The 8159-nt window shown below is 49.5% G+C and overlaps 1 long non-coding RNA gene across 1 annotated transcript; it reads left to right on the top strand.

Annotated features, from left to right (window-relative positions):
- The first annotated feature begins 1954 nt into the window (after nucleotides 1–1954).
- LOC123390890 lies at nucleotides 1955–7823 on the top strand. The gene is made up of 3 exons (XR_006605478.1): nucleotides 1955–2355; nucleotides 5921–6136; nucleotides 7763–7823. It is a non-coding gene; the product is annotated as an uncharacterized LOC123390890 (long non-coding RNA).
- Nucleotides 7824–8159: the final 336 nt, after the last annotated feature.

The following is an 8159-nucleotide window of genomic DNA, read 5'->3' as shown; positions in this document are numbered from 1 at the left end:
AGAGGAGAAACTAAAACTAAAGAAGAAAACCAGAAGAATCCTTCTACCCAATTTCAAGATATTCGTCTATAGTAATGAAAAGTGCGTGGTGTTGGTGAAGAGCTAGACCAATGGAACAGAATAAAGATCGATAAGTGGAACAGAATCAAGGACCCAGAAAGAGAACTACACCCACCCATATGTGTCGAATGGGGCCTTGACAAAGGTAAAAAGCCGTTCAGTGGAGGAGTGACAGCGTTTTGAATAAATGGTGCTAGAGCAAGTGGACATGCATAGGCAAAGAAGAAGGAGAAGCAGAAGAGGGAGCGGGAGAGGGGAGGAGGAGGTGGAGGACGAGGAGGCCGGGGACCACAATCTAAGTATCAAACCCTATGCAGAACTTAACTCAGGCTGCCTGGGTGAGTCAGCCTGTGAGGCAGCCAGCTCTTGATTTCGGCTCTTGTCAAGCTCTCAGCGTCCCGGGACAAAGTCAGGCTCCGAGCTCACTGGCGAGGCTGCTTGAGGATGCTCTTTTCCCTTCTCCCACCAGGCCGCTGCCCGCTCATGCACATGTTCACTCTCCCAGGAAGAAAAAAAAAGAGTATTTTAAAAAGTAGCTCAAAATTAATCACTGCCTTACATGGAAAATGATAAATCTTATAGGGAAAATGTGGGGAAAAATTTCCAGAATGGAAAGCTAGGTAAAGAATCCTCCAGTTGAACATCAAATTATTTTCCCTAAGGTAAAGTTGATTAATTGGACTTTATCCAACAATCAGAATTGTAAATCTGTGCCGTGTGAAAGACCTCCTTAAGAAGACCCAAAAGACAAGCTACCAACTTGGAGGAAATAGGTCCAAATCACGTAGCTAATAGAGGACTCCTGTCTGAAGCATGGAAACTCAGAATTTGATCCCCGAGTAAGCATGCAATGTAGTTAGCAAAAGGAAAGGGAAGGGGAAAAAAAAAAAAAGTAAAGGGCCTGCCACCTTTACCAAAGCGTAGACTGATGGAAACCACATAAAAAGTTGCCATTGGGGCAATTCAAATGAAAACTCCAGTGAGCTCTCACTGCACACCTATCACAGTGATTCAAACCAAATGCGCCAGAGAGGGAGAGAGAGACCCCACCACCAAATGCAAGGCAGGATGTGGAATGACTGGATCACTCCCGCATCACAGTTGGGAATGGAAAATGATAGAGCTGACTCTTGAAAACAGTTAACAGATTCTTTTCCTTTTCCAAGCCGTGAGTTACATTCCCGTTAACATGCAGTAGAATATCAATTTCAGGTGTCCAACATAGTGGCTCAACCCTTCCACACAGATTCTTGGAGAACTAGACTTGCTACCGCCATAGGAGCAGGTCATGGCACTATGGCATTTATCTTAGAGAAATCAAAACTTAACGTTTGCTCGAAAGCCTGTAGGGGAATGTATCTGTGTCCTTATGAAAGCAGTGGGGCTGCCAAGGGGGTGGAAGGGACTGGAGTGTTTGGATATTGACACTTGACAGGGCTGCTGTAAGTGATAAACTCCTCTTGCTTCTTTGAAGGCCCCTTCCCCTTAATGGTGGTCCTGAGGACGAGGAGAATAGGAATGTCAACGATTTCAATGGCTTTAAACCTGCCAAGCATTAGAACACCATCTCTTCTACACGAGTTCACTCTCGTCTTAATCCTCAGTATCCCAAAGCAGACAGGTGGGGTCTGGTCCAAGAGGGGTTGCAGGCAGTGTCCCTTCCACAGGCCATCTCCCCTCTTGCCCAGAAGCCCAATGACCAGGTCCCAGGCTTTCAACTCATCTAATTTCTGTGCCTTTTCTAGGGACACCAGGGAACTTCGGGGCTCTTTTTCTTCCTTCAAGGAGGCTCTGCGACGCTGGGTCTAGTGCTCTCAGCCGACTTGGACCACACGGCCAGTTGTCTCCTCCTGCATGGGCCACCTATTGGCTCGGGTGGATCAGGTGAGGGCATGTCCTCTCAGAGAGATACAGGGAGAACAGAATCGAGGACCTCTTTCTGGCATTGTTTACCCTAATCTCTCAGTGGTTGCTACCATCGCTTGACTTCCCTGGAATTTCAAGCCCAGGAGAGGGGGGTGGGTCAGCAGCCAGAACTGTGGCTTCACCCTTGTGTCTTTTTTGAATGTTTTCCGCAAACCAGAGGGCTTCCGACAACACCAATTGATAACCGCATATGGTTTCCGTGGGCCAGGCATCCAGGTGCATCTAGCCAGGGACCTGTGTCTCAGGATCTCTCAGAAGGCTGCAGTCAAGATGTCATGTGGGTCTTCAGTCATCTCCAGGCTTGTTGGCGGGAAATCTGCTTGTGTGCTCACTCGGGTGGCTCCTAGCAGCCAGAGGTCCTCCATTGCGGTGAGCAAGAAATATTCATTCCTTGCCACATGGGCCTCTCCATCATACAGCCCACAAGGAGCAGGCGGCTTCCCTCGAAACCAATGGGGAGGGAGCGAGAGCAAGCCCAAGAGGAGAGCAGTGTCTTTGTCTACGAGCCTCAGAAGTGACATGCTATCTCTTGGGCCATATTCTGTCCTTTCGAAGTGAGGCAGGAGTTCCTGACTCTAATCCAGTGGTAGAGTATGGGACACAAAACGATGTGTACCCAAGAAGGGAATCGTTGGAGACCCTGAAAGGCTGCCCTCCATGCTTTGGTGGGACTTTACCTCAGCTAGCCATCCCCATAATCCTTGCATCCAAACTAGAACGTGACCTAGGAGAAAATTTTGTCAAGCCCTTCTGGGATCCTTCCAGCAGCTTGCCTAGAAGTTCCTTGCACAAGGGAAGGGTGCCTGTGTGGCTTAGTCAGGTCAACGTCTGACTCTTGATTTCGGCTCAGGGCGTGGTCCCATGGTCTGTGAAATCCAGCCCAGCGTCTGGTTGTGCACTTGAGTGGGAAGGCTGTCCAGGAATCTCTCTCTCCCTGCCCCTCCCCCGCTTGCATGTGTGTGTGTGCCCTCGCTCTTTTTCTCTCTCTCAGAAATGAAAGAAGCAGAAAGTCATCGTAGTGGTAGGAGTGGTAGTTACTTTCACATCAGTGGGTAATTAGACGACCTTGGCTTGGAATGGGAGCTCTGAAATTCACCAGCTGTGTGATCTTGGGGCAAGTTGTGTCCCCTCTCTGAACCTCAGTAGTATATGACACACTGGGTCATTGGGACAATTAAGTGATCAGTAAAGGACACTTCAAAACCCTTCGTTGCTTGGCATAGAATCCCTTCATACAATCAATTCTCAGTAGCAGAAGTAGGGTCAGCAATTTGATCGTTGTATTTTTTTTGGTCCCTTAACATTGAAAAAATGCTCTCTCACATGGCTATAGGGAATTTTGTCAAGCCCTAGGGGAGCAGCAGTTCAATAATGGGAAGTGGATCTGTGGGGATCCAGTAAAAGAGAGCAATGGGTGTGGCCATGCTGAAGGGGTAAGTGAAGCCCAGGAGCTTTTGTGCTCTGGTTGTGGAGTGTTGGTGGCTGCTGGGAGGAGGGAGTTTACAGATCAGTGGGTAACTGCAGGGAATGGGAGCCCGAGAACTTGGAGTCTGGCCAGTGCACCCTTGCTCCCTTCTTGGCATAGAATCGCTTCTGGGCTTTCAGGGGGGCCTGTGGCCCTTGAGGGGCATTTGGAGGCTGTGCCCAGAAGAGCAGGAGCTGCAGGCAGGAGCAGGAGCAGGAGCAGGGCCAGGGTGAGGCCCCCCCGGAGACAGGCTGGACCTTGGGACCCCAGAGTTGGCCAAGCTTCTGCTGCAGGGGACCCAGAACTTGAGCTGGCCAGTGCAAAGATGGTTTTTCTCTTCTTGGGCTTCTGGAACTCCCTCTCTGCCCACAGAACAGCCTTCTGGCTCCCTCACTCACTTCTGTTTTCAGGAGCCGGAGGCGCCCCGGAGACTCGGTCATGCAAGGAGGAGATTCTCTGGCATTCTCGGTGCAGGTCGTTCGGCCATCTTCTTGTAGAGGCCTATAAGTTCCAGTGGGCCGCATCCTGGCATTCTTCCTGCGCACCCTCTTGGCAAGTTCCTAAAGTTCTTTCACACCTTCCTGCGCACCTTGGCAGTTTCGTTATTCACCGTCTCCTCCATCATCTTCCTCTCTCAGGTGTTTGAGGTGCTCTTCGCACAGCTTAGGCTCTGCCTCGAGCTTCAGGTGCAGCTTCTGAATCTCCCTTTCCAGGAGGCTGTTTCGCTGGGTGAAAAGATACTTGCTCAGCTTGGTGGATGGTTGTGTTTCCTGGGAGCTCTTCATTCCCCTGACGTGCCTTCTTCAGTGCCCCTGGATGGCTTTCCTTTATTCAGGGGGCTCCCACGGGGCACGTGATCAGTGGAGGAGGAGCCAGTCTGCACCTGCCTCCTTGAGCCCCCACCTTCCAGATGATCTCTAAGGAGCTCTAGCAGATGCATCACCGTCAGTAGGATCTGGCTGAGGGTGTGTGGTGTTGGCTCTGGCCCTCAGCGGGGGCCTGCCACGGCACACCTCCGTCCGGAGGAAGCTCTGGCCTGCCTGCCTCCCCTGCCTCTTCCTGCACTCTCAGTCCACAGCTGCCAATGTCCTGAGACAGAGGGTCTGCACTTCCCCGCAGATCAGGGCTGTCCTCGAAGTCTTCTGGCATATTCCTCGCAGGGGGTTCTCCATCGTCCTGGGCTGCTCCACAGATGGGATTTTCATCGGTGAGCTGGTGAGGGCTCTTCTTCAACAGCCTTTGCCGAACTCCCTTCAGCAGTTGCGTAGCGTCTCCCACAGAAAAGTACCCGACATCTTGATTCAGGGCAGCCAGAGCAAGGATCTGTAGCGGGAGAGGACTGGCCTTGTGTTCTCGATGATGCGACGGCTCCATGGGCTGGTGCATCCGGGTCGGTCTTCTCCATGTCTTTTCCAGATACTTCATTCTGGGCACAGTGCCCCCTTTCTTCCTCTTAAGCGGAGTCCACACTTTACTGTCATGACACCACCAACACAGTGCACACGAGGATCTCCCAGCCAAACCCAGAGTCTCGTGGCCCATGTGGCCAACGTTCGATTATCACCAACCCAGAAGCCCACAAAGCTGCGGTCTTTCTCCATGTCTTTTCCAGATACTGCTTTTCCCGGAGAGAGCCCACAGCGGCTCCAGAACTGTGTGGGGAGACATTGTAATGGCCACCAGCTGGCTCCAGAGAGCCTGGGGGCTTTGTCTCTGATCACCAGTGTCCTCTCGGCCACTAGAAACTGCTTGGAACCCCTACGAGGGTTCCGTCTCCAATGCAAACCAGTGCCTGGCAACAGGAGCTGAAGGGAGTAGGGGTGGGGGGGAGGGGCACCCGAGACTCCAACGCCAATCAGTGCCTGTCAACAGGAGCTAACAGTCCTTGGGCAGCGGAGCAGAATCTCTATATTGTGTACCTGAAAAAAATGCAACCCTATGTAGCACTGTCTTGGAATTAAACTTTTACACTTATAAAAAAACGTTAAAAAAACTTTTACACTGAAACTAGATATCAAAGGGAGAAAGATAACAAAATCTTAAACACGTAGAAAGTAACTTTCTAGATTATCGGAGACAAAAGATAAAATTTCAATGCACTGAACCGAAGGAAAATAAAAATACAACGTATTAAAATTGGTGGTGGGACACAGCTAAATCAAACAGAGAGCTAAATTTATAGCACTCAATGCATACATTAGAAAGAGGGAGGAGCATCTGGGTGGCTCAGTCAGTTAGTCCAACTCTTGATTTTGACTCGGGTCATGGTCAACCTTGGGATAGTGAGGCCTGAACCTGCATTGTGCTGGTGCTGGGCATGGTGGCTGCTTAATCATCTCTCTCTCTTTTCTGCACCGCTTCCCTTTCTCTGTCTCTGTCTCTGTCTCTGTGTCTATCTCTCTCTCTCTCTCTCTCTCTATCTCTCTAAAAAGAAAAGGAGTCTCAAAACTATAAATCTCTCTATTTTAGAACCTAGAAAAAGAGGAGAAACTAAAACTAAAGAAGAAAAACCAGAAGAATCCTTCTACCCAATTTTCAAGATATTCGTCTATAGTAATGAAAAGTGCGTGGTGTTGGTGAAGAGCTAGACCAATGGAACAGAATAAAGATCGATAAGTGGAACAGAATCAAGGACCCAGAAAGAGAACTACACCCACCCATATGTCGAATGGGGCCTTGACAAAGGTAAAAAAACCGTTCAGTGGAGGAGTGACAGCGTTTTGAATAAATGGTGCTAGAGCAAGTGGACATGCATAGGCAAAGAAGAAGGAGAAGCAGAAGAACAAGGGAGCGGAGAGGGAGAGGGGAGGAGGAGGATGAGGTGGAGGACGAGGAGGCCGGGGACCACAATCCAAGTATCAAACCCTATGCAGAACTTAACTCAGGCTGCCTGGGTGAGTCAGCCTGTGAGGCAGCCAGCTCTTGATTTCGGCTCTTGTCAAGCTCTCAGCGTCCCGGGTCAAAGTCAGGCTCCGAGCTCACTGGCGAGGCTGCTTGAGGATGCTCTTTTCCCTTCTCCCACCAGGCCGCTGCCCGCTCATGCACATGTTCACTCTCCCAGGAAGAAAAAAAAAAAGAGTATTTTAAAAAGTAGCTCAAAGTTAATCACTGCTTTACATGGAAAATGATAAATCTTATAGGGAAAATGTGGGGAAAAATTTCCAGAATGGAAAGCTAGGTAAAGAATCCTCCAGTTGAACATCAAATTATTTTCCCTAAGGTAAAGTTGATTAATTGGACTTTATCCAACAATCAGAATTGTAAATCTGTGCCGTGTGAAAGACCTCCTGAAGAAGACCCAAAAGACAAGCTACCAACTTGGAGGAAATAGGTCCAAATCACGTAGCTAATAGAGGACTCCTGTCTGAAGCATGGAAACTCAGAATTTGATCCCCGAGTAAGCATGCAATGTAGTTAGCAAAAGGAAAGGGAAGGGAAAAAAAAAAAAAAAAAAAAAAAAGTAAAGGGCCTGCCACCTTTACCAAAGCGTAGACTGATGGAAACCACATAAAAAGTTGCCATTGGGGCAATTCAAATGAAAACTCCAGTGAGCTCTCACTGCACACCTATCACAGTGATTCAAACCAAATGCGCCAGAGGGAGAGAGAGACCCCACCACCAAATGCAAGGCAGGATGTGGAATGACTGGATCACTCCCGCATCACAGTTGGGAATGGAAAATGATAGAGCTGACTCTTGAAAACAGTTAACAGATTCTTTTCCTTTTCCAAGCCGTGAGTTACATTCCCGTTAACATGCAGTAGAATATCAATTTCAGGTGTCCAACATAGTGGCTCAACCCTTCCACACAGATTCTTGGAGAACTAGACTTGCTACCGCCATAGGAGCAGGTCATGGCACTATGGCATTTATCTTAGAGAAATCAAAACTTAACGTTTGCTCCAAAGCCTGTAGGGGAATGTATCTGTGTCCTTATGAAAGCAGTGGGGCTGCCAAGGGGGTGGAAGGGACTGGAGTGGTTGGATATTGACACTTGACAGGGCTGCTGTAAGTGATAAACTCCTCTTGCTTCTTTGAAGGCCCCTTCCCCTTAATGGTGGTCCTGAGGACGAGGAGAATAGGAATGTCAACGATTTCAATGGCTTTAAACCTGCCAAGCATTAGAACACCATCTCTTCTACACGAGTTCACTCTCGTCTTAATCCTCAGTATCCCAAAGCAGACAGGTGGGGTCTGGTCCAAGAGGGGTTGCAGGCAGTGTCCCTTCCACAGGCCATCTCCCCTCTTGCCCAGAAGCCCAATGACCAGGTCCCAGGCTTTCAACTCATCTAATTTCTGTGCCTTCTCTAGGGACACCAGGGAACTTCTGGGCTCCTTTTCTGCCTTCAAGGAGGCTCTGCGACGCTGGGTCTAGTGCTCTCAGCCGACTTGGACCACACGGCCAGTTGTCTCCTCCTGCATGGGCCACCTATTGGCTCGGGTGGATCAGGTGAGGGCATGTCCTCTCAGAGAGATACAGGGAGAACAGAATCGAGGACCTCTTTCTGGCATTGTTTACCCTAATCTCTCAGTGGTTGCTACCATCGCTTGACTTCCCTGGAATTTCAAGCCCAGGAGAGGGGGGTGGGTCAGCAGCCAGAACTGTGGCTTCACCCTTGTGTCTTTTTTGAATGTTTTCCGCAAACCAGAGGGCTTCCGACAACACCAATTGATAACCGCATATGGTTTCCGTGGGCCAGGCATCCAG

The sequence above is a fragment of the Mustela putorius genome, unplaced genomic scaffold, assembly GCF_011764305.1.
Source record: "Mustela putorius furo isolate JIRA1106 unplaced genomic scaffold, ASM1176430v1.1 tig00000151_pilon_pilon_pilon, whole genome shotgun sequence".
In the NCBI taxonomy this organism is placed as follows: domain Eukaryota; kingdom Metazoa; phylum Chordata; class Mammalia; order Carnivora; family Mustelidae; genus Mustela; species Mustela putorius.
Note: the sequence above shows the minus strand (reverse complement) of the source record. Positions and strands in the feature narration are given on the sequence as shown.